Here is a 26378-nt window from a genome sequence, read left to right as displayed (position 1 = left end):
TTGGTTCCCAGAGAGCTCTGAGGATTCTTAAGTCTCTGGGTGACTGAACTTCATACAATTAAAACCTGGTTGATTAGAAACCCTCAAAATCTGGCTATGGTTTTTCCAATGGTTCAACAGAAGCTATTCAGAAGACTGTCAGAATGCTACAGTTGAGGTTCTGCTGACTGGTGATGCCCTCCATTATGCACCTTAATGGATCTCAAGGGTAATAATTTTCTCTGGGGCCCAGCAGAACCTCATGCTGCAGATTGGGGAGGATTTATCAGTTAGAGACAGGACAGGAACTGCACTCTTCTTCAGACCAAGATGAGGGTGTGGATGCTCAGAGGAAAGACCTGTCGATGAGTGTTTCAGGATCAGATTCCAGGGAGATGGAGAGATGTACTAGAGAGGTAGAGAGGACATGTAACTCTTGCTTTCACAACAGGTTTCAGAAGTAGCATTTTGTTTGAGAAACAATAGGTCCTCAGCCTTGTACCCATATGACCTCTGTGCCTGTTTTATGATTCCCAGTGGCAGACAGGGTTATGGGGATGGAGTAGGGAAAGACTTTGAAGTGTTTAGATTAGATTACTTACAGTGTGGAAACAGGCCCTTCGGCCCAACAAGTCCACACCGACCCTCCGAAGAGCAACCCACCCAGACCCATTCCCCTACATTTACCCCTTCACCTAACACTACGGGCAATTTAGCATGGCCAATTCACCTAACCTGCACATTTTTGGACAGTGGGAGGAAACCGGAGCACCCGGAGGAAACCCTTGCAGACACGGGGAGAATGTGCAAACTCCACACAGACAGTTGCCTGAGGCGGGAATTGAACCCGGGTCTCTGGCATTGTGAGGCCACTGTGCCACCCACATAGAGAGGTAGAGAGGACATGTAACTCTTGCTTTCACAACAGCTTTCAGAAGCAGCATTTTGTTTGAGAAACAATGGGTCCTCAGCCATAATCAAATTAAATGGTGAATGAGCTTTTCAGGCTAAATCATGTGTTCCTAAGCTTTTTATCAGTTTAAGATAATGTGCAAACAAAGCAATTGAGATACGACAAATAAACTTTTTCACAAAGTCTGTTCCTGGAAATGCAGAGGACTCAGATACAACTGAACCATTCACAAGGGCATTCAGCTTTTGTTTTGGATGATAATGGTATATAGGGATGCAGGATTAGTGGTGCTGGAAAAGCACAGCAATTCAGGCAGCATCCGAGGAGCAGTCAAATCAATGGTTCGGGCAAAAGCCCTTCATCAGAAATACCTATAGGAATACAGGAAAAAAGGCAGGAGATTGGTACTAGATAATAGAGTCGGACTGGATAGTGGAGCCGGGCCAGACGAGATGGGTCAATTTGTGTCCTTCTGTGTGGTACTCGTTCTGTCATTCTGTGAATTGTTCCCATTTCCATCCAACATCAAATCACCATGACTGTAGACAAGCCTCCCCATTCTTGCCACCTTGACTGGAGACATCGAAGAAGGTGCATGCATAGTGTGAGCAAGCAGATGGAATAGCACCCTACAAATCCACCCAAATGCCAGGCAGTAAGAATGGGGAAAATTCCTGGTGCACCAGGAGATAAAAAGCATGTTGGAATCTCTACCAGCACTATTCACAAGGGCAAGCTACAAATGTATGTAAAAGTGTGTGCTGCCGTGTACTGCCTTACCTAATATTTTGATAATCCTATAGTATTTTTATAGACTTTCGCAGGAATGGGTCATATGTTATAGTCATCTTTTCGGTCACTATTATGTTCATTACTAAACTGTACTCATTAACTAATTACTTTTTGAACAATGTTCCTTTATCCTTTGCACTTTAACATTTCCATGACAAAGTTATTTAACCTGCTAACCCACAACACTGCCTAGAATTGTATTTTTACAGCTCATGGTGATACATCCATCATCACTTCCAAGGAACTAGATTTACATCATCGTTTGAAGAACGGTTATTGTTATCAGAGAACATCTGACACACCTTGTTACGATCTTTGCCAAACACTGAAATACAATGACACAATTCATGTTGAAATGCATCATCATGTTGTAGAAATATCATCCTTGCCATTTACGTGACGTACCCTTAAAATTCCTCTTGTATAGTCAACATATTTAGAAATGTACAGAGCCATCTGAACAGAGGAGATGACTGGGCAGCACAGTGGCACAGCGGTTAGCACTGCTGCCTCACAGCACCTTCATGAGGGTTGCTTTGATTTTCCTTCACAGATGCTGCCAGACCTGCTGAGCTTTTCCAGCAGCTTTGGTTTGTGTTTCTGATTGACAGCATCTGCAGGTCTTTCATGTTTTATTTACTGTTAATAGTGCTCATTCTCTGATCTCTGATGTATTCTAGAATATAGGAAGACGTTGATGTGGTAATATCAATATTTTTACTGCAGCCATGGTGTCAACGACAGACAATGTACGTTGGTGAGCTTTACAGATATTGGAGATGCATCTGAAACAGAGCGAAACAGGTCAAAGGTAAACAGTGACAGCAGAACAGAATCAGAGTTGGACGTGGAAATAAAAACAGAAAATGTCAGACCAAAGAAAAAGGAACGGGAGAACAAGACAGAGAGAATCAGAAAAAGACACTGGAAATAAAACAAAACCATGGTACATTTTATAAAAGTTAGATCATACTGCCATTGTTGGAAAACTGAAAGGGCAGCTACAGGACACAAGCGGCAAATTATATCTTAGGTTTATTTACTCTATAAGGTGATTGCATGAATATGCAATGTACTGCAGTATGAGGCAATATTAAAGACTGATAAATGGAGCAATAAAAGAGGATATTAATTCGATAAAGATTGTTCCAGTGAAACCAGTATATTTTGTTTTGCATCAAGCAATTCATGCTTATTTTATCACATTCATTTTTAAACTTGGTTCCTCCCATTCTAAGGTAGTTTATCAAATATTTAAAAGTAAAAACTGGTTGTGCCAGTTTACTGTGGGAGTTGACACGTGGTCCAAATTTACCTGTGCATTGCTGTCCTTATTGGCTAAAAGTCATCTCTGAAACACTGCACTGGTATTACTGTCCAAAACACTGTCCATCCCTCAAGGGCCCAATCAAAACTGAAGTTAGAGGGTCTAGAGTAAACCCTTACCTCCAATGACTGTCCCAATCCTGTCCTAAATAATGCTAAAAGTGATAGATTTAGATTTAAGAAAGCTATGTTGTGTGCAGCAATTAAATTATAATGTTACTATGCTTGCATATTAAACTCATTCATACTTTGATGATTTAGTTAGACATTTAGCTGCCAGGTTTATATAGTGCTGGCTGATAGATTGGGGCTTTCTCCTCAAGTCAGTCTGTTGAGTGAAGAGAAACATAACAGAAACGGAGGAGGACAGCAGAGACAGTGGGAGCCATGTGAAGGTCATACAGCATGAATCCTGAAAAATCCTTTCTTAGGGATCTGGACCAATCCGTGAAGCCCTGCATTACAGCCCGGAACAAGTGTCAAGAGTCATTGTAGTTAGCTTCACTCTATATAACATTGCAATGAAAGAAATGTTTGTTGCTTGTGCAGTTTGAAAGGGATCATGAAGAAAAGTTTAAAAAAAATCCTTTTGGAGGGGAATGAGAGAATGAGAGGGTATAAGGCAGAGCAGCCAGTAGCTACATAGAGAATGATGTTACTGAGAGCCTGGGCTTTTAATGAATAGAGGCCTGGACAGGTGCAACTCCAGTAACACTCAAGAAGCTTTCCATTGTCCAGGACAAGGTAGTCCTTGATTGGTACCACATCCACAAACATTCGCACCTACATAACCCCTGAAGAAGAGTTGTTCTGGACTCTACTTCTTTCTCCAAAGATGCTTCCAGACCTGCTGAGTTTCTCCAGCATTCTCTGTGGTTTTTAAAATCAGATTTCAAAATCTGCAGTATTTTGCTTTTGAAAGAGATATGTTGAAAGGGTATGTCCAAATAAAAACTTTAAGTCAGAAAGAGAAGGGAAAGGAAGGTTAAATGCGCCAAATACAAACAGATTAGTCACCCCTGGTCCATGTCTTTGCACGTGTGCTGGTATTAGTCAGTGTACTGTTCATTACAAAATCATGTGTCAGTGGAAAGAATCAAGGCTGAGCCTGATTCGAATCCTGAACTAACTATTCCCTTTCCTAGTGAGACACTTTATTTGAACTTGATGCTTATTGATCAACTAGCTAGTTCTCCATTTTCAAAATTGTTCTGACATCATTTTATATCAATTCCAGGTTCCTAATTTAGATCAGGTAACGAAGTGCAGATGATGAAATTGAACATACTTGATCTATGTAACTTTTGAGGCAGCCATGTCATATACAGTTACCTGCAAAATGGCTACACAAATACTTTGATGCAGCCCCCAGTATTGTGAAATATTTCCGACGCTTTAGCAAAGCTCTAAGGTTCCATGTCAAACACCCCTGTAGTTGTTGTGGTTCTGTTCGCCGAGCTGGGAATTTGTGTTGCAGACGTTTCGTCCCCTGTCTAGGTGACATCCTCAGTGCTTGGGAGCCTCCTGTGTAGCGCTTCTGTGATGCTTCCTCCGGCATTTGGAGTGGTTTGAATCTGCCGCTTCCGGTTGTCAGTTCCAGCCGTCCGTTGCAGTGGCCGGTATATTGGGTCCTGGTCGATGTGCTTATTGATTGAATCAGTGGATGAGTGCCATGCCTCTAGGAATTCCCTGGCTGTTCTCTGTTTGGCTTGTTCTATAATAGTAGTGTTGTCCCAGTCGAACTCATGTTGCTTGTCATCTGAGTGTGTGGCTACTAAGGATAGCTGGTCATGTCGTTTCGTGGCTAGTTGGTGTTTATGGATGCAGACGGTTAGCTGTCTTCCTGTTTGTCCTATGTAGTGTTTTGTGCAGTCCTTGCATGGGATTTTGTACACTACATTGGTTTTGTTCATGCTGGGTATCGGGTCCTTCGTTCTGGTGAGTTGTTGTCTGAGAGTGGCTGTTGGTTTGTGTGCTGTTATGATTCAATCAATAAGCACATCGACCTGGACCCAATATACTGGCCATTGCAACGGACAGCTGGAACTGACAACTGGAAGCGGCAGATTCAAATCACCATAAATGCCGGAGGAAACATCACAGAAGCGCTTCACAGGAGGCTCCCAAGCACTGAGGATGTCACCTAGACAGGGGATGAAACGTCTGCAACACAAATTCCCAGCTCGGCGAACAGAACCACAACAACGAGCACCCGAGCTACAAATCTTCTCACAAACTTTGAACCCCTGTAATTTTAACACAATTACCCACATATCAGCTCAGTCCTCATATAATTTGACAGGATCCATTAGTACAGCGACAGACTGGTATCTGAAGTAAGAAAATCCATATTATATCTCAGCATGTTGCCTTAGCAGACACGTCAAAGCCTATACTGTCCTTTGACCAACAATTACAGCAACCAAACCTGTATGAAAATTTGATGAATACAATCATAAGAAAATCAGCTTGACACCTTTGTATATACTTTTTCAATGTTAAATAATCGCTGATATTCAAATTCAAATTAATAACACTGAAACACAAATACCTATATTGATGTAGCACTTTTCATCATTGAAGATCTTAAAGAATGCCTGAGACCGTTAAATATATTTAAAGTAGTCTCTGTTGTACTCAAAGGAAGCTAATTTCCTTCCAAATTCACAATGTAGCCCAATAAACAGCAATGAGATAACTAACTGGGCAAAAAATTATTTTTGTGAATTAAGATGATGTTTAAATATTAATCAAAACATCAGAAGAGTTCCCTCAGTCTTCACTTATGTCCACCTATGCACAGCAGGTAAACCTTAATACTCTAATGCCATGGAAAGTTTGATAGAGATCACATTAGTCACATGGAAGGCAAATGGGTGTAGTGTAATGAGGTCAGCCCTATGGATCTCATGGAATATGAGTTCCCTGATTGATGCTGTTAATCTGGTCCAATCAGGGAGCCCTGGCTGACAGATACAAACAGGAGTGACAGACATCCTGTTCACTCCAAGAGTGGCTCTGGGGGAGCTGGATCAGTGTCAAAGACAATCCATGTGTGAATAAGGGGTGACATGGTGACAGGGTACTGGCCTCTATGGAGTTATTTCATTAGGTTAGGACCCCACTGCAGTAGAACATTGTCAGATCTGAGCATTTTGTTATATTGTCCTTTCTGTTGCCCTCTCTGTTTGGGAGGTATAAATAAAGTTATTTCAATAGCGATCACCTACAACTGAGCAGGTACTAGTCTTACTTGATGCAATAAACCACAGAAGATTAGCAGTTAAGGTTGCAGTAGAACTTTCTTTTACACTTCATTTGAGAAATTAGGACTTCAAGAACATTTTGACATAATTTTGGAACAGCTAACTTTGATTTTCAAGAGGTTTAAAGAGTTTAATTTTTTTTTCCGAGTGCGTGGTGTACTCAAGTACACAATGAGTCAGCAAAGTACATACTTCTAAGAAGAGGCACTGAAGGAACATTTGAAACAATGGGAGATTCAAGTCAAACGAAGAGAACTGCTGTAATTATAAATGAAGGTTACATTTCTAGTTGAAAGCAAATAAAATAATAGACGATGAGTAAATATTTTCCTCACCATGATGGAGCAAGGTACTTCAATATCATTTCTAACCTCAGTTACCCAGTAAATCCCAGTGCCGTGATCTAATCTAGGTTCATATCATGGAACATCAAGAATGAGATTCGCATTATGTTCCATCAAAGGAAGCAATTGACAAGTGAGACTGTTACAGATTACATTCTCAAGTTAAAAAAACTTGGTATGGTGTCAACTTTGAAACCTATCTCTTGGACACATTTTTAAGAGGTTAAAGAACAACAAAATATTTGAGCAAAGACAAGAAGCTAATGTTGAAGGAGATTTGTAGTGAGGCCATCACCACAGTGGAAGTGGCAGAAGGAGATACTCACAAATTACAAGGAAGTTCCTTTCCTGATTTGATAGGGGAGATCCACCAGACTTCAACAAGATCCAAGCCACAGCAACACATTCACAGTCTCAGAGTCTCAAATTTGGATGTTACCATTAGAATGGTAGCCACCAACCAGTTAAATGGCCCTGTTTCCAGTCAATGGGCTATGCTAATCATAGATGGAGTCATACAGCACAGAAATAGATCCTTTGGTTCAACCCATCCATGCTGATCTAGTTTCCCAAACTAAATTAGTCCCATTTGCCTGCATTTGTCCCATATCCCTCCAAACCTTTCCTATTCATGCCCTTATCCAATTGTCTTTTAAACATTGTAACTGTACCTGCATCCACCACTTCTTTTGGCAGTTCATTCCGCACACTAACTGCTCTCTATGTAAAAAATTTGCCCCTCATGTCCTTTTTAAATCTCTCTTCTCTCATCTTAAAAATATGCCCCCTAGTTTTGAACACCCCCACCCTAGGGAAAAGACCCTTGTCATTCACTTTATTTATGCCCCTCATGATTTTATAAAGGTCTATAAGGTCACCCCTAAACCTCCTACACTCCAGTGAAAAAAATCCCAGCCTATTCAGCCTCTCCTTCTCATTCAAACTTTCCATTCCCAGCAACTTCCTGGTAAATCTTTTCTGAACACGCTCCAGTTTAATAATATTCCTCCTATAACCAGAACTGCACACAGCACTACAGAAGAGGCCTCACCAATATCCTGTTCAACCTCAACATATCTGGGTGGCATGAATGATTCGAGAACACAGACATGCACCAAGTAAAAGTCAGGCTCCAGGTCACAGCCATGTAGTGGGCCAAGGTTCTGGTAGATCGAAAGCCAGTTCAGGAGCCTCAAAATCCTCCAGCGTGAATATGACAGGCATGGAAACAGAAGTTGATGTTATTGAGTGAGAAGATCAAGAGCTGTACTCAGTCAGAGAGCGAGCATAACAGTTCACAGAAGATGAAAGTAACAGAGCTGAAAACAAAATTCCAGCAAAACAGTAGAAACCAAAGTCAGAGATTGACAACTTATGTTACAATTTTTTACAGTTAGTAAAGATTAGATTAGATTCCCTACAGTGTGGAAACAGGCCAACAAGTCCACACCGACCCTCCGAAGAGTAACCCACCCAGACCCATTCCCCTACCCTATATTTACCCCTAACTAATACATTTAACACTATGAGCAATTTCATGGCCAATTCAACTAACCTGCACATCTTTGGGAGGAAACTGGACATCCCAGAGGAAACCCACGCAGACACAGGGAGAATGTGCAAACTCCACACAGACAGTCGCCCGAGGTGGGAATCAAACTCAGGTCCCTGGTGCTGTGAGGCAGCAGTGATAACCACTGATGTTGTGAAACTGACGAGTTGTTCCAAAAGTAGTGTGGAATGGTGGCTCAGTGGTTAGCACTGCTGCCTCACAGCGCCAGGGACCCGGGTTCAATCCCTGCATTGGGCAACTGTCTGTATGGAGTTTGCACATTCTCCCCGGGACTGCATGGGTTTACTCCGGTTTCCTCCCACAGTCCAAAGATGTGCAGTGAATTGGCCATACTAAATTGACCATAATGTTCGGTGTAGGGGAATGGGTCTGGGTGGGTTGGTCTTCAGAGGGTCAGTGTGGACTTGTTGGGCCGAAGGGCCTGTTTCCACACTGTAGGTAATCTAATCTAGTATTCCAGTGTTAGAGAGGAATACAAAGATATATTTTACTGATTGCCATTGATGAAGAGAACATAAAGTCTCCATGATAAGAAGGAATTGGCTTAAGGAGCTATGATTAAACAGGGTCAAATTATTTACAGTAAGGATCAGTAAGAGTACAGATCTTGATTAGGGAGAAAAACAAAGTAATTTTTGAATTAAAACCGAAAGAATTGTGGATGCTGTAAATCAGAAACAAAAAGGGAAATTGCTGGAAAAGCTCAGCAGGTTTGGCAGCAGCTGTGAAGAGAAATCAGGATGTGAAGCTTAGTGAAGTATACAATCATTGTCATGAATGGCTGGCATATTGAGGAATTGCAGGATATTTCACATGTAGAAATGAATTGACTATAAATTAAGACTTTAATCAAAATCTTTAACCAAGACTCTCGCCCACCCTCTGACGACCCCTTCTCACACCTCCAACACACCCCATCCACCTGGAAAACCCCACACCCAGCTCCAGCCCCACACCAGGTCCTAGCTCCCAGCCCTGCCGAGTTATCACCATCCCTCCAGACCTACCCCTCTCTGAGGATGAAAGATCAGTCCTCAGCAGAGGCCTCGCCTTCATTCCCCTACGCTCCCGGATTAATGAGTTCAACACACGGCGTGACATCGAACAATTCTTCCGCCGCCTTCGCCTCCGTGCCCACTTCTTTAACCAAGACTCTCGCCCACCCTCTGACGACCCCTTCTCACACCTCCAACACACCCCATCCACCTGGACACCCCGTGCTGGCCTCCTACCTGCCCTCGACCTCTTCATAGCCAACTGCCGCCGCGATATTAACCTCCACCTGAACTCCCCCACCCCTCTCACCCACTCCAACCTCTCACCCTCGGAACGCGCAGCCCTCCACTCCCTCCGTTGCAACCCCAACCTCACTATCAAACCAGCAGACAAGGGTGGCGCGGTAGTAGTTTGGCGCACTGACCTTTACACCGCTGAGGCCAAACGCCAGCTCGCAGATACATCCTCCTACTGCCCCCTTGACAATGACCCCACCCCCCACCACCAAACCATCATCTCCCAGACCACCCATAACCTCATCACCTCGGGGGATCTCCCATCCACCGCCTCCAACCTCATAGTCCCACAACCCCGCACCTCCCGCTTCTACCTCCTGCCCAAAATCCACAAACCTTACTGCCCCAGCCGACCCATTGTCTCCGCCTGCTCCTGCCCCACCGAACTCATCTCCGCATACCTTGACACCGTCCTGTCCCCCTTAGTCCATGAACTCCCCACCTACGTTCGGGACACCACCCATGCCCTCCACCTGCTCCATGATTTTCGCTTCCCCGGTCCCCAACGCCTTATTTTCACCATGGACATCCAGTCCCTGTACACCTCCATCCCCCATCACGAAGGACTCAAAGCCCTCCGCTTCTTCCTTTCCTGCCGTACCGACCAGTACCTTTCCACTGACACCCTCCTTCGACTGACTGAACTAGTCCTCACCCTGAACAACTTCTCTTTCCAATCCTCCCACTTCCTCCAAACGAAAGGAGTATCCATGGGCACCCGCATGGGCCCCAGCTATGCCTGCCTCTTCGTAGGATATGTGGAACAGTCCATCTTCCGCAACTACACTGGCCCCACCCCCCCATCTTTTCCTCCGCTACATCGATGACTGTATCGGCGCCGCCTCGTGCTCCCACGAGGAAGTTGAACAGTTCATCCACTTCACCAACACCTCCCACCCCGACTTCAAATTCACCTGGACAGTCTCAGATTCCTCCCTCCCTTTCCTCGACCTCTCTATTTCTATCTCAGGCGACCGAATCAACACGGACATCTACTACAAACCGACCGACTCCCACAGCTACCTGAACTACACCTCCTCCCACCCTGTCCCCTGTAAAAACGCCATCCCATTCTCCCAATTCCTTTGACTCTGCCGCATCTGCTCCCAGGAGGACCAGTTCCAAAAACACACATCCCAGATGGCCTCCTTCTTCAAGGACAGCAATTTCCCCCCCCCCGACGTGATCGACGATGCTCTCCACCGCATCTTTTCCACTTCCCGCTCCTCCGCCCTTGAGCCCCGCCCCTCCAACTGCCACCAGGACAGAACCCCACTGGTCCTCACCTACCACCCCACCAATCTCCATGTACAGCGCATCATCCGCCGTCATTTCCGCCACCTCCAAACGGACCCCACCACCAGGGATATATTTCCCTCCCCTCCCCTATCAGCATTCCGTAAAGACCACTCCCTCCGTGACTCCCTCGTCAGATCCACACCCCCCACCAACCCAACCTCCACTCCCGGCACCTTCCCCTGCAACCGCAGGAGGTGCAAGACTTGCGCCCACACCTCCCCCCTCACCTCCTTCCAAGGCCCCAAAGGAAACTTCCATATCCGCCACAGATTCACCTGCACCTCCACACATATCATCTATTGCATCCTCTGCCCCCGATGTGGCCTCCTCTATATTGGGGAGACAGGCCGGCTACTTGCGGAGCGTTTCAGAGAACACCTCTGGGACACCCGGACCAACAAACCCAACCACCCTGTGGCTTAACACTTCAACTCCCCCTCCCACTTCATCAAGGATATGCAGGTCTTTGGACTCCTCCATCGCCAGACCACAACAACACGACGGTTGGATAGGTATATGGAGGATAGTGGGTTAGTATAGGTTAGGTGGGCTTGGATCGGCGCAACATCGAGGGCCAAAGGGCCTGTACTGCGCTGTATTGTTCTATGTTCTATGTTCTATGTTGGAGGAAGAACGCCTCATCTTCCGCCTAGGAACCCTCCAACCACAAGGGATGAACTCGGATTTCACCAGTTTCCTCATTTCCCCTCCCCCCACCTTGTCTCAGTCAAATCCATCGAATTCAGCACCGCCTTCCTAACCTGCAATCTTCTTCCTGACCTCTCCGCCCCCAACCCAGTCTGACCTATCACCCTCACCTTGACCTCTTTCCACCTATCACATTTCCGACGCCCCTCCCCCAAGTCCCTCCTCCCTACCTTTTATCTTAGCCTGCTGGACAAACTTTCCTCATTCCTGAAGAAGGGCTTATGCCCGAAACGTCGATTCTCCTGTTCCCTGGATGCTGCCTGACCTGCTGCGCTTCTCCAGCAACACATTTTCAGCTCTGATCTCCAGCATTTGCAGACCTCACTTTCTCCTATAAATTAAGACTGCCTCTTACACCATTTCAGAGTCAGTATTCTGCCAAGATTTAGAACAAAATTTTCAGAGGAACATGATCAAAAGCACACAGGAATAATTTATAAGAAAGCAGAGGGAAAAAGAAATATTTGATATCCAAAGTTGTTGAAGATTTTAAGGAGTTAGTGAAAAGTTAAGAAGAATGTCTCAGATTGAGAATGAACCAACTGAGTTTCCTTACTTTCCATGGTCACGCACGAGAAAACTATAGGAATAAGGACGTGTGTGATTGCATTGTAGTGGAAGGGGAGTGGCCAATAGTTATAGGAAGGGATAAATGCTGAATCCATAAACAATTCTACAACTACCAAAGCTATTCCAGTTTTGAGAAGTTGGCTTGCAATTCATAGGACGCCGCAGGTACTGGTGTCAGATTTTGACCCACATCCAAAAATTTCAAAATATTTCTAAGTAAGGATGGAGTCAAATGTACTCCAAAATCACATTATCATCATTCATTGAATGCTAATGCGGGAAGAAGATTGTGAAGAGGTTTTTGGTCAACCATCTGTTAGGTTGGTTGTAAATCTGTGTTTCTCTCATATATAGGCTAGACAATTCTCTGTTCTAAAACAGAATAGCTCCCCCCAACCAAAATCTATAATAGATGGCTCTCCTTGTAATTTAGTGTTTTATCATGCTCACAGGTCAAGATTTTATCATGCCTGGTATCATTCAAGAATAACACCCAATGCTTAAAACTTAGTGTTTAGTGCTGGTCAGAATGTTATGGTGGAAAAGCTCAGAGGAGATCAGAAGAAGTAGATGTTTGGAGCTGTTGTAAAGATATTCATTGTATTCACAGAGCTCGTGACAATTGGAGACAGATTCTGATAGTTTCATGTAAATAATTTGCTTGAAAGCGATAAACTTACAAAGAAAGAGCACAGAAAGCACTTATAATCCAAATTCTTCCACCGCCCACGTGAAAGTCAGAAAGAAAGTGAAAGTCAAAAAGAAACTGAAAGTTTTACAAAGTCTACTAATAGGACAAAGTGAATACAGGATCTTTGACTAAGACAAATCAATCATTGTCACATTCACATCCATGAAACGGAATTGATAGTCAAAGTTAATGTTCAGATTTGATTCAGCCAACAATGGTGAGAAAGCAGAGTGAAACTCATGGAAATAAAAGCAGACTTGCAGACAGAAAGAGAAAGCAGCTGAAAATGTGTTGCTGGAAAAGCGCAGCAGGTCAGGCAGCATCCAAGGAGCAGGAGAATCGACGTTTCGGGCATAAGCCCTTGTTCGGAATGAGGAAAGTATGTTCAGCAGGCAAAGATAAAAGGTAGGGAGGAGGGACTTGGGGGAGGGGCGTTGGAAATGCGATAGGTGGAAGGAGGTCAAGGTGAGGGTGATAGGCTGGAGTGGGGGTGGGGGCGGAGAGGTCAGGGAGAAGATTGCGGGTTAGGAAGGTGGTGCTGAGTTCGAGGGATTTGACTGAGACAAGGTGGGGGGAGGGGAAATGAGGAAACTGGAAAAATCTGAGTTCATCCCTTGTGGTTGGAGGGTTCCTAGGCAGAAGATGAGGCACTCTTCCTCCAACCGTTGTGTTGCTATGGTCTGGCGATGGAGGAGGCCAAGGACCTGCATGTCCTTGGTGGAGTGGGAGGGGGAGTTGAAGTGTTGAGCCACGGGGTAGTTGGGTTGGTTGGTCCAGGTGTCCCAGAGGTGTTCTCTGAAACGTTCCACAAGTAGGCGGCCTGTCTCCCCAATATAGAGGAGGCCACATCGGGTGCAGAGGATGCAATAAATGATGTGTGTGGAGATGCAGGTGAATTTGTGGCGGATATGGAAGGATCCCTTGGGGCCTTGGAGAGAAGTAAGGGGGGAGGTGTGGGCACAAGTTTTGCATTTCTTGCGGTTGCTGGGTAAGGTGCCGGGAGTGGAGGTTGGGTTGGTGGGGGGCTGTGGACCTGACAAGGGAGTCACGGATGGAGTGGTCTTTTCGGAACACTGATAGGGGAGGGGAGGGAAATATATCCCTGGTGGTGGGGTCCGTTTGGAAGTGCGCCCACACCTCTCCCCTTACTTCCCTCCAAGGCCCCAAGGGATCCTTCCATATCCGCCAGAAATTCACCTGCACCTCCACACACATCATTTATTGCATCCGCTGCACCTGATGTGGCCTCCTCTATATTGGGGAGACAGGCCTCCTACTTGCGGAACGTTTCAGAGAACACCTCTGGGACACCCGAACAAACCGACCCAACTACCCCATGGCTCAACACTTCAACTCCCCCTCCCCCTCCACCAAGGACATGCAGGTCCTTGGACTCCTCCATCGCCAAACCATAGCAACACAATGCCTGGAGGAAGAGTGCCTCATCTTCCGCCTAGGAACCCTCCAACCACAAGGGATGAACTCAGATTTCACCAGTTTCCTCATTTCCCCTCCCCCCACCTTGTCTCAGTCAAATCCCTCAAACTCAGCACCGCCTTCCTAACCTGCAATCTTCTTCCTGACATCTCCGCGCCCACCCCCACTCCAGCCTATCACCCTCACCTTGACCTCCTTCCACCTATCGCATTTCCAACACCCCTCCCCTAAGTCCATCCTCCCTACCTTTTATCTTCGCCTGCTGGACACACTTTCCTCGTTCCTGACGAAGGGCTCATGCCCGAAACGTTGATTCTCCTGCTCCTTGGATGCTGCCCGACCTGCGCTTTTCCAGCAACACATTTTCAGCTCTGATCTCCAGCATCTGCAGTCCTCACTTTTTCCAGATAGAGAAAGCAGCCAGATAGGTTCGTGGAAGTAGGTAGGTAGGAAGAGATTTTTATAAAGTTGTTCTTTTTATCTCCTCTCATCATCTTATTAAACACATAGTTGTTTTTGGGGAAAAAAAATTAATTTACATGCAAATTACTCTGAGTATAAGCTTTGTATATTTGGTTGCGATTGCAGTAAAAAGAATTACATATCCCAACCTGCAAAATTTTCAGGTTTTAGAATATAGAATATAGGACAGAGGATATTCCAGGAACTTCACATTTTAACATACAAACCTGTGTGTTTCTAAGCAAGTAGCAAGTGTAATATATTACAAAATTGAAGCAATTGTTCTCATGCCCTCTTTATCACTCCATCTGTTGGGGTTTTATAAAGTTAGTTTTGAAGTATTTGCCTGCAGCTGAGAATGTGCCAGTCTTAGCCAGTGCAATGTCCAACAGCCAGCATGCTTCCTCCTGTCTGAGTGAGTTCATGGTGGCAAAGCTCGTCGATGGCCTCCAAACCAATTGTGTTTGGAAACAGGTGGACTCCGGTAACTAGAGAAAGTGAGGGCTGCAGATGCTGGAGATCAGAGCTGAAAATGTGTTGCTGGAAAAGCGCAGCAGGTCAGGCAGCATCCAAGGAATCGACGTTTCGGGCATGAGCCCTGAAGAAGGGCTTATGCCTGAAACGTCGATTCTCCTGTTCCTTGGATGCTGCCTGACCTGCTGGACTCCGGTAACTAGAAGGTTCTTGACAGGAGTTGTTAGTCTGGACCAATCAGGAAAGCCTTGGTTGACCTATAACCAGACTCACACACAACTTGGGTGCTGGGGGAAAAAAATAAGCCCTACCGCTGTTAGGCGGTACTCCGGGAATAAAAACAAATTAACAGGGAATTCAGAATCTCCTTAAAAACAAATAACCAGGAGACTTAGAATTTCCTTAAAAAAAACAAGAGACTTAGAATCTCCTCAGTTCAGGGGACTGACTACTATGCGCATGTAAACAAAGGGTGATTTAAAATTATCTATATAACCAGGAGATTAGAATCTCCTCACTGAATACTGACTCTGAGCTGGCTGGCCACAGCCTTTGTACTCTACACAATAAAGGGTAACTTGGTCACAGGACACTGGCCTCTGTGCAATTATTACAAAAAAAATCATCTCCAATTCTGGCTCACAATTGGTAATTCTTGTGCTCATCCCATGGCGGGTGTTAGGCACAGGGCACGGACGAAGGCGGGGGAGGGGGAGCAGGGCAACAGAAATATCATGTGCGAAGCTGCCAAATTAAACCTTGTTGCGGTTGTCTGCTGACCTATGAGGCTCCATCCCTCACACGAAGGCCCTCAATGCCTGCTAAAGGGTCACAGCATCAGGAAAGGGAGGATATTTGCTTAATGCAAACCCCCACCCCCTCTCAACCTCCATCCCATAATCTCCTTCTTGCCATTGCTCACCTGGGCCTCTGAATGATCCTGGTAGGTATATTACTGGCATCAGCGTGAGGGACCTCCTGTTGATCAGCGACTCTTGGTAGATGGGGTACCAGCACCCCGTCCATCCACCCTCCCAAACCACCCTCCACCCCCCACCGTGTCCTAAATCCCAATGACTGCACCCACCACTGCCCAGTTAATTGTCTACCTGGCACTTAGCGTCGACCTATCCACCACTCCCCATCACTTGCATTAAATATCACACAACATGTGCCAATTTGCCCACTCTGCATTGTTTGCTAACCCAAGTGAGTGGACCTCTAGCTATCTTTCTCCATGATATGAAGTGCTCCTGGTTACCATTGCAGTGAAATGTGTTTCATCCTGGACCTGTGGGAAGCTCATTTTAAGAACACCATGAGAAACAGGAGCACGAGTAACATTATAACTTTTACAGTTTTATTATAATGACTGCAGTTCAGATATGAAATGTGTATGATCAATGTGGAATTTTCCATACAGTGCATTCAGCACAATCCATGTTCATGGAGGAGACAAGTGCTCAGCTTGAGAATGAACATGGACCATGGTGAATGCATTGTATGGAAAATTCCACATTGGTCATATACAGCACAAGTACCAAATTGACAATGAAGTCAAACAAACCAAATATAAAAGGAGAACTTGGCTTAGATTTCTCCTGCTTTCAGCGAACAAACTTGAGTTTGAAGATATGAGCTCCATGCATGACAGCTACATTCTTCAGTTTTATATCCTTTCTATGGAATAGACAATAGACAATAAGTGCAGGAGTAGGCCATTCTGCCCTTCGAGCCAGCACCACCATTAATTATGATCATGGCTGATCATCCTCAATCAGTATCCTGTTCCTGCCTTATCCCCATAACCCTTGATTCCACTATCCTTAAGAGCTCTATCCAACTCTTTCTTGAAAGTATCCAGAGACTTGGCCTCCACAGCCTTCTGGGGCAGAGCATTCCATACACCCACCACTCTCTGGGTGAAGACGTTTCTCCTCAACTCTGTTCTAAGTGTCCTCTGGTTCGGAACTCACCCATCAGCGGAAACATGCTTCCTGCCTCCAGAGTGTCCAATCCTTTAATAATCTTATATGTCTCAATCAGATCCCCTCTCAGCCTTCTAAACTCAAGCGTATACAAGCCCAGTCGCTTCAATCTTTCCACATTAGATAGTCCCACCATTCCGGAAACTGACCTCGTGAACCTACGTTGCACTCCCTCAATAGCCAGAATGTCTTTCATCAAATTTGGAGACCAAAACTGCACACAATATACCAGGTGCGGTCTCACCAGGGCCCTGTACAGCTGCAGAAGGACCCCTTTGTTTCTATACTCAATTCCTCTTGTTATGAAGGCCAGCATGCTATTAGCTTTCTTCACTACCTGCTGTACCTGCATGCTTGCTTTCATTGACTGATGTACAAGAACACCGAGATCTTGTTGTACTGCCCCTTTAGCTAACTTGACTCCATTTAGGTAGTAATCTGCCTTCCTGTTCTTACCACCAAAGTGGATAACCACACATTTATCCACATTAAATTGCATCTGCCATGCATCCGTCCACTCACCTAGCCTGTCCAGGTCACCCTGTATTCTCCTAACATCCTCCTCACATTTCACCCTGCCACCCAGCTTTGTGTCATCAGCAAATTTACTAATATTACTTTTAATACCTTCATCTATATCATTAAAGTAGCAGGTTATCTGTGCTTCAGAGAAAGTAGGATGTCTCAGAGGGGGTGCAGAATGTTCTCACGGGGGAGAGGGGCCAGCAGGAGGTCATTGTCCACATTGGAACCAACGACATAGGAAGGGAAAAGGTTGACACTCTGAAGGGAGGTTACAGAGAGTTAGGTAGAATTTTAAAAAGGAGGTCCTCAAGGGTAGTAATATCTGGATTACTCCCAGTGCTACGAGCTAGTGAGGGCAGGAATAGGAGGATAGAGCAGATGAATGCGTGGCTGAGGAGCTGGTGTATGGGAGAAGGATTCACATTTTTGGATCATTGGAATCTCTTTTGGGGTAGAAGTGACCTGTACAAGAAGGATGGATTGCACCTAAATTGGAAGGGACTAATATACTGGCAGGGAGATTTGCTAGAGCTGCTTGGGAGGATTTAAACTAGTAAGGTGGTGGGGGTGGGACCCAGGGAGATAGTGAGGAAAGAGATCGATCTGAGACGGGTACAATTGAGAACAGAAGTGAGTCAAACAGTCAGGGCAGGCAGGGACAAGGTAGGACTAATAAATGAAACTGCATTTATTTCAATGCAAGGGGCCTAACAGGGAAGGCAGATGAACTCAGGGCATGGTTCGGAACATGGGACTGGGATATCATAGCAATTACAGAAACATGGCTCAGGGATGGGAAGGACTGGCAGCTTAATGTTCCAGGATACAAATGCTACAGGAAGGATAGAAAGGGAGGCAAAAGAGGAGGAGGAGTTTCATTTTTGATAAGGGATAGCATTACAGCTGTGCTGAGGGAGGATATTCCCGGAAATACATCCAGGGAAGTTATTTGGGTGGAAGTGAGAAATAAGAAAGGGATGATCACCTTATTGGGATTGTATTATAGACCCCCCAATAGTCAGAGGGAAATTGAGAAACAAACTTGTAAGGAGATCTCAGCTATCTGTAAGAATAATAGGGTGGTTATGGTCGGGGATTTTAACTTTCCAAACATCAAATGAGACTGCCATAGTGTTAAAGGTTTAGATGGAGAGGAATTTCTTTAGTGTGTACAAGACAATTTTCTGATTCAGTATGTGGATGTACCTACTCGTGAAGGTGCAAAACTTGGGAAATAAGGCAGGGCAGGTGACTGAAGTGTCAGTGAGGGAGCAATTTGGGGCCAGTGACCATAATTCTGTTCATTTTAAAATAGTGATGGAAACGGATAGACCAGGTCTAAAAGTTGGAGTTCTAAATTGGAGAAAGACCAATTTTGACAGTATTAGGCAAGAACTTTCGAAAGCTGATTGGAGGCAGATGTTCGCAGGTAAAGGGATGGCTGGAAAATGGGAAGCCTTCAGAAATGAGATAGCAAGAATCCAGAGAAAGTATATTCCTGTTGGGGTGAAAGGGAAGGCTGGTAACTATAGGGAATGCTGGATGACTAAAGAAATTGAGGGTTTGGTTAAGAGAAAGAAGGAAGCATATGTCAGGTATAGACAGGATAGATCGAGTGAATTCTTAGAACAGTATAAAGAAAGTAAGAGTATACTTAAGAGGGAAATCAAGAGGGCAAAACAGGGACATAAGATAGCTTTGGCAAATAGATTTAAGGAGAATCCAAAGGGGTTTTACAAATATATTAAGGACAGAAGGGTAACTAGGGAGAGAATAGGGCCCCTCAAAGATCAGCAATGCGGCCTTTGTGTGGAGCCACAGAAAATGGTGGAGATACTAAGTGAATATTTTGCATCAGTATTTACTGTGGAAAAGGATATGGAAGATATAGACTGTAGGGAAATAGATGGTGACATCTTGCAAGATATCCAGATTACAGAGGAGGAAGTGCTGGATGTCTTGAAACGGTTGAAGTGGATAAATCCCCAGGACCTGATCAGGTGTACCCAAGAACTCTGTGGGAAGCTAGAGAAGTGATTGCTGGGCCTCTTGCTGAGATATTTGTATCATCGATAGTCACAGGTGAGGTGCCGGAAGACTGGAGGTTGGCAAACATGGTGCCACTGTTTAAGAAGGGTGGTAAGGTCAAGCCAGGGAACTATAGACCAGTGAGCCTGACCTCGGTGGTGGGCAAGTTGTTGGAGGGAATCCTGAGGGAAAGGATGTACATGTATTTGGAAAGGCAAGGACTGATTAGGGATAGTCAACATGGCTTTGTGCGTGGGAAATCATGTCTCACAAACTTGATTGAGTTTTTTGATGAAGTAACAAAGAAGATTGATGAGGGCAGAGCAGTAGACGTGATCTATATGGACTTCAGTAAGGCGTTCAACAAGGTTCCCCATGGGAGACTGATTAGCAAGGTTAGATCTAGCCATTTGGATACAGAACTGGCTCAAAGGTAGAAGACAGAGGGTGGTGGTAGAGGGTTGTTTTTCAGGCTGGAGGCCTGTGACCAGTGGGCCCTCTACTCTTTGTCATTTACATAAATTATTTGGATGCGAGCATAAGAGGTACAGTTAGTAATTTTGCAGATGACACCAAAATTGGCGGCGCAGTGAACAGCGAAGAGGGTTACCTCAGGTTACAACAGGATCTTGACCAGATGGGCCAATGGGCTGAGAAGTGGCAGATTGAGTTTAATTCAGATAAATGTAAGGTGCTGCATTTTGGGAAAGCAAATCTTAGCAGGACTTATACACTTAATGGTAAGGTCCTAGGGAGTGTTGCTGAACAAAGAGACCTTGGAGTGCAGGTTCATAGCTCCTTGAAAGTGGAGTCGCAGGTAGATAGGATAGTGAAGAAGGCTTTTGGTATGCTTTCCTTTATTGGTCAGAGTATTGAGTACAGGAGTTGGGAGGTCATGTTGCATCTGTACAGGACATTGGTCGGCCAATGTTGGAATATTGCGTGCAATTCTAGTCTCCTTCCTATCGGAAAGATGTTGTGAAACTTGAAAGGATTCAGAAAAGATTTACAAGGATGTTGCCAGGGTTGGAGGATCTGAGCTACAGGGAGAAGCTGTGCAGGCTGGGGCTGTTTTCCCTGGAGCGTCGGAGGCTGAGGGGTGACCTTATTCGAGGTTTACAAAATTATGAGGGATAAATAGGCAAAGTCTCTTCCCTGGGGTTGGTGAGTCCAGAACTAGAGGGCATAGGTTTAGGGTGAGAGGGGAAAGATATAAAAGAGACCTAAGGGGCAACCTTTTCACGCAGAGGGAGGTACGTGTATGGAATGAGCTGCCAGAGGATGTGATGGAGGCTGGTACAATTGCAACATTTAAGAGGCATTTGGATGGGTATATGAATAGGAAGGGTTTGGAGGGATATGGGCCGGGTGCTGGCAGGTGGGACTAGATTGGGTTGGGATATCTGGTCGGCATGGACGTGTTGGCCCGAAGGGTGTGTTTCCATGCTGTACATCTCTTTGAGTCTATCTATGACTCTATTAATAGACTGGCCATTATCAATCATTTAGTTATTGACAATCCGAGACATGTTAGAACCGAAAAGATTATTTTTCTGTTTCTCTACAGCTCTGCAAACATTTCATCATCAAACGGGGATGTGGAGGAAAATTAATTCAATTTATTTCCCCTCCCCCAGCCAAAATAATGATTTGACACCTTTAATCACTGTTTGGTTTTGACAATTCAGAGAAAGATTGCTGCTGACTCACCAACAATAGATAGCTGCAAGCTGGCTTCATCTATTGACGTCTCTACAATGTGACTACTTGAAGACAATAGGGTAGATCTCCTAGGGAATAACTGGCTCTCTTTAAAATGTCTTTAATCTTAACTATAATGAAGTGAAAGAGAATATTGATAAATGGCCTTAAACATTAAGAACAAAGGATAACTAGGGAGAGAATAGGGCCCCTCAAAGACCAGCAAGATCGTCTATGTGTGGAACTATAGGAGACACTAAATGAGCATTTTGCATCAGTGTTCATGTGGAGAGGAACATGAAAGATATAGGATGTGGGGAAATAGATGATGACATCTTGAAAAATGTCCCTATTCCAGAGGAGGAAGTGCAGGATGTGTAAAAAGTGGATAGATCCCCACAAACTCTGTGGGAAGCTAGGGGATTGATTGCTGGTGGAGAAAGTGAGGTCTGCAGATGCTGGAGATCAAAGTTGAAACTTTATTGCTGGAACAGCACAGCAGGTCAGGCAGCATCCAGGGAACAGGAGATTCGACGTTTCGGGCACAGGCCCTTCTTCATTCCTGAAGAAGGGCCTGTGCCCGAAACGTCGAATCTCCTGTTCCCTGGATGCTGCCTGACCTGCTGTGCTGTTCCAGCAATAAAGATTGATTGCTGGTTCCCTTGCTGAGATATTTGTATCATTGATAGTAACAGGTGAGGCCGGAAGACTGGAGGATGGCTAATGTGGCGCCAATATTTAGGAAAGGTGATAAGGAAAAGCCAAGGATCTATAGACCAGTGAGCCTGACGTCGGTAGTGGGCAATTTGTTGGAGGGAATCTTGGAGGGACAGGATATATATGTATTTGGAAAGGCAAGGACTGATTAGGGATAGTCAACATGGCTTTGTGCGTGGTGAATAATAAAGCATGGCGCTGAAAAAGGCACAGCAGGTCAGGCAGCATTCAAGGAGCAAGAGGGTCAACGTTTCGGGCAGGACCACTTATGAGAAATCATGTCTTATGAACTTGACTGAGTATTTTGAAGAAGTAACGAAAAAGATTGATAAGGACAGAGTGATGGACGTGATCTAAATGGGCTTAGTAAGGTGTTCGACAAGGTCCCTCATGGTCGATTGGTTAGCAAGGTTAGATCACACAAAATAGAGGGAGAGCTAGCCATTTGGATAGAGGGTAGTGGTGGAGGGTTGCTTTTCAGACTGGAGGCTTGTGACCATTGGTCTGTCACAAGGATTGGTGCTAGGTCCATTGCGTTCTGTCATTTAGCTGTGAACATAGAACGTATAGTTAGTAAGTTTGCAGATGACACCAAAATTGCAGGTATAGTGGACAGCAAAGAAGGTTATCTCAGAGTACAATGGGACCTTGATTAGATGGGCCAAAGGCTGAGGAGTGGTAGATGGAGTTTAATTTAGTTAATTGCGAGGTGCTGCATTTTGGAAAGGAAATCAGGGCAGGACTTATATACTTAATGGTAAGGTCCTAGGGAGTATTGCTGAACAGAGACCTTGGAGTTGTGTGCAGGTTCATAGTTCCTTGAAATTGGAGTTGCAAGTAGATAGGATAGTGAAGAAGGCATTTAATATGCTTTATTGTTCATTGCATTGAGTACAGGAGTTGGGAGGTCATGCTACAGCTGTATAGGACATTGGTTAGGTCACTTTTGAAATATTGTGTGCAATTCTGGTCTCCCTCCTATCAGAAAAGATTTACAGGGATGTTGCCAGGGTTGGAAGATTTGAGCTACAGGGAGAGGCTAAATAAACTGGGGCTGTTTTCCCTGGAGCGTTGGAGGCTGAGGGGTGAACTTGTTGAGGTGTGTAAAATAATGAGGGGCATGAATAGGATAAATAGACAAAGTCTTTTCCCTGGGGTGGGGAAGTCCAGAACTAGAGGGCATAGGTTTAGGGTGAGAGAGGAAAGATTTAAAATGGACCTAAGGGGTAACTTTTTCATGCAGAGGATGGTGTGTGTATGGAATGAGCTGCCAGAGGAATTGGTGGAGGCTGGTCCAATTACAACATTTAAAAGGCATCTGGATGGGTACATGAATAGGAAGGGTTTAGAGGGATATGGGCCAAACGCTTGCAAATGGGACTAGATTTATTTAGGCAATCTGGTTGGCATGGACGAATTGGACTGAAAAGTCAGTTTCTGTGCTGTACATCGCTATGATTCGATGACTCTGTGTAGACATTTATCCAACTGATTAGTCATAGGGTAATGACTGAGGGGAAAGCTAAAAATACATCTGATGAGACTATTTAAATTATCCATCTCACTGTTGTCTTTCTCTCGTTCTCATCTCTAAAATGCCCTAGTTATGTCTATGATCTACACCTGAGAGTCTAAATGTGGATTTTTTTCAGAGATGAGGAAGATTTCTTTCTCTCAGAATAACCAAGTCTCCTCCCTAGAGAGCGGTAGAGGCAGGATCATTGAATATTTTAGAATTCTTCACTGACTGGGAATCACAGACAAATAGGGGTAGGTAAGAAAGTGGGGTTAAGATCACAATCAGATCTGTCATGATCTTATTGAACAATGGAGCAAACTCAAGATCCAAATGGTCTACTCCTGCTCCTCATTGGTATGTTCTTCATTAGTTCCCAGCCTCATGACAGGTGCTTGGTGATGGACAGAACCAATTCATTTGTCCACTGCACAATCCAAGTCCCAGCATCTCATAAACTTTTAAATGGAGCAAAGAAGCTGAAATTGAAAACAGATCGAGCGCTGGACACGGTAGGGGAGGTGAGTCAAGCATTAATGACAATAAAAGGTGAAACATCAGGCAAATGAAGGCTAGGGCAGAGACAGACTGGATGGTGGAAAGCATCAAAAATTGGACATGACTGCAATATGAACAGAGGAAGATGCTTTTGGTCCCCTATGGACTATGGTTGCTTATGGATGCAGACCACCAATTTGTGATGTGTGTGAGACAAAACATTTTCTTTGGCTGGAATTATTTCTCTTAGCTATGGAGCATTATTAAAAGATTCTGGATCAGTGGTGCTGGAAGAGCACAGCAATTCAGGCAGCATCCGAGGACAGGCAAAATCGACGTTTCGGGCAAAAGCCCTTCATCAGGAATAAAGGCAGAGAGCCTGAAGCGTGGAGAGATAAGCTAGAGGAGGGTGGGGGTGGGCAGAGAGTGGCATAGAGTACAATAGGTCAGTGGGGAAGGAGATGAAGGTGATAGGTCAAGGAGGAGAGGGTGGAGTGGATAGGTGGAAAAGGAGCTGGGCAGGTCGGACAAGTCCGGACAGGTCAGGGGATCGAGTTGCTGGAGGTTAGAAGCTAGGATGAGGTGGGGGAAGGGGAAATGAGGAAACTGTTGAAATCCACATTGATGCCCTGGGGTTGAAGTGTTCCGAGGCAGAAGATGAGGCGTTCTTCCTCCAGGCGTCTGGTGGTGAGGGAGCGGCAGTGGAGGAGGCCCAGCACCTCCATATCCTCGGCAGAGTGGGAGGGGGAGTTGAAATGTTGAGCCACTGGGTGATTTGGTTGATTGGTGCGGGTGTCTCGGAGATGTTCCCTAAAGCGCTCTGCTAGGAGGCGCCCAAGACCCAGTGAAGGGTTTGTTGGGAGATTATCTGGCTATTGTGAATGAGAAACTCAGATCCTTGAACAATCCATCCTCGACTAAGTTCTGGTCCATCCGTCCATCAAGACCAATGGAGAAATCCTCCCAAAAGGAAGGGTTTCAATTTCTCCCTGAGCGCTTCACTTAAGAATTGCAGCATAGATGTCAACGTGTGGGAGACCCTCATGCAGAAGAAACTGACTTGGAGGAAATTTCTGAATGAAAGGACACTATTTTTTGAGAACACTCATTGGCAAGAGGAAGTATGGAAAGGAATCAGAGAAAGGAATGCCAATGATTGCAAGGCCAAGGACAAACTCCACCTCCCGGAAATACCTGCCCAATGTGTGGTGGGAAATGTGGGTCTAGGATTGGGCTCATCAGCCATGCAAGGACCCACAGAACCCATAACCAGTGACACGGAATCGCTTAGTGGGCAATCACACTCATTAGTGAGTGATTGCCGATGGTGAGAATAACTGAATGAGTTCAGTTTGGCTGTGGTCCATTCCATATCAAAAAGTGTGGCGCTGGAAAAGCACAGCCGCTCAGGCAGCATCTGAGGAGCAGGAGAGTCAATGTTTCAAGTATAAGGTCTTCATCAGGAATGTGAGGAAGGGCTTATGCTTGAAACATTGATTCTCCTGCTCCTCTGATGTTGCCTGACTGGCCGTGCTTTTCCAGCACCACACTCTTTGACTCTGATCTCCAACATCTGCAGTCCTCACTTTCTCCCTGTGGTCTAATCCATACACAGTGACAACCCTCTTGTTAATCTAATGAATCTAAAATTAGATTATAAACCCACTTCACGGCCCCATTAACTTTCTTGTCACTAAGCTCCTTTGGCTCCTATACCGGAGTGTATTGACATGAATATCTTCATCCTCATTTTCAAAGGACTCCAAAGTCTTACCTTCCCTCATCCGTGAAATCTACAGCTATAAATTCCCTCCTGCCCCACCCGGATTGCTGAATAGTCATTCGTCTAGCATTAGTGATCATTCTTTCAATCACTCTCATCCATTGGCGATTTTTTCAGGAATCATTGCATCTTCCTTCCTATGACAATGCTTCAGGATTCAATGCCTCCTCCTCAAGCTCCTCGGCAGGTAAAAGTAAAGTCAGCATCATCCCACTCCCTCATTAGAAAGCGAGAGACGACTGGTAATGGTTTATGCTGAGGGTTGTCACACCTTGCGTGAGGAGTGTAATGGAAAATTAACAAAATTAACATACACTCTGAAATCCATTTACTCTGAACTCTGAAAGACAATGCTTTACTAAATTTAAAACTTGCCGACGCTCTGCTGAGGTCTGCAGTCGAGGGACAGCTTGTCTCTGCGGAACTTTGTAAACAATCAACAAGAGAAAAATATAAGAACAGTATGTCCACAACAAGGGAATGAAAAGAATAACAA

General features: G+C 45.0%; 1 pseudogene; it reads right to left on the bottom strand.

Moving 5' to 3' along the window:
* Window positions 1-1934: 1934 nt before the first annotated feature.
* The window catches only part of LOC148145142 (uncharacterized), a 45271-nt pseudogene continuing 20827 nt past the window's right edge, over window positions 1935-26378 (bottom strand).

Source organism: Chiloscyllium plagiosum, unplaced genomic scaffold (genome assembly GCF_037043375.1).
Source record: "Chiloscyllium plagiosum isolate Xiang-an unplaced genomic scaffold, Cpla_swu_hap1 HiC_scaffold_26, whole genome shotgun sequence".
NCBI lineage: Eukaryota > Metazoa > Chordata > Chondrichthyes > Orectolobiformes > Hemiscylliidae > Chiloscyllium > Chiloscyllium plagiosum.
The sequence above is the reverse complement of the archived record's forward strand: the minus strand, read 5'-3'. Positions and strand labels throughout refer to the sequence as shown.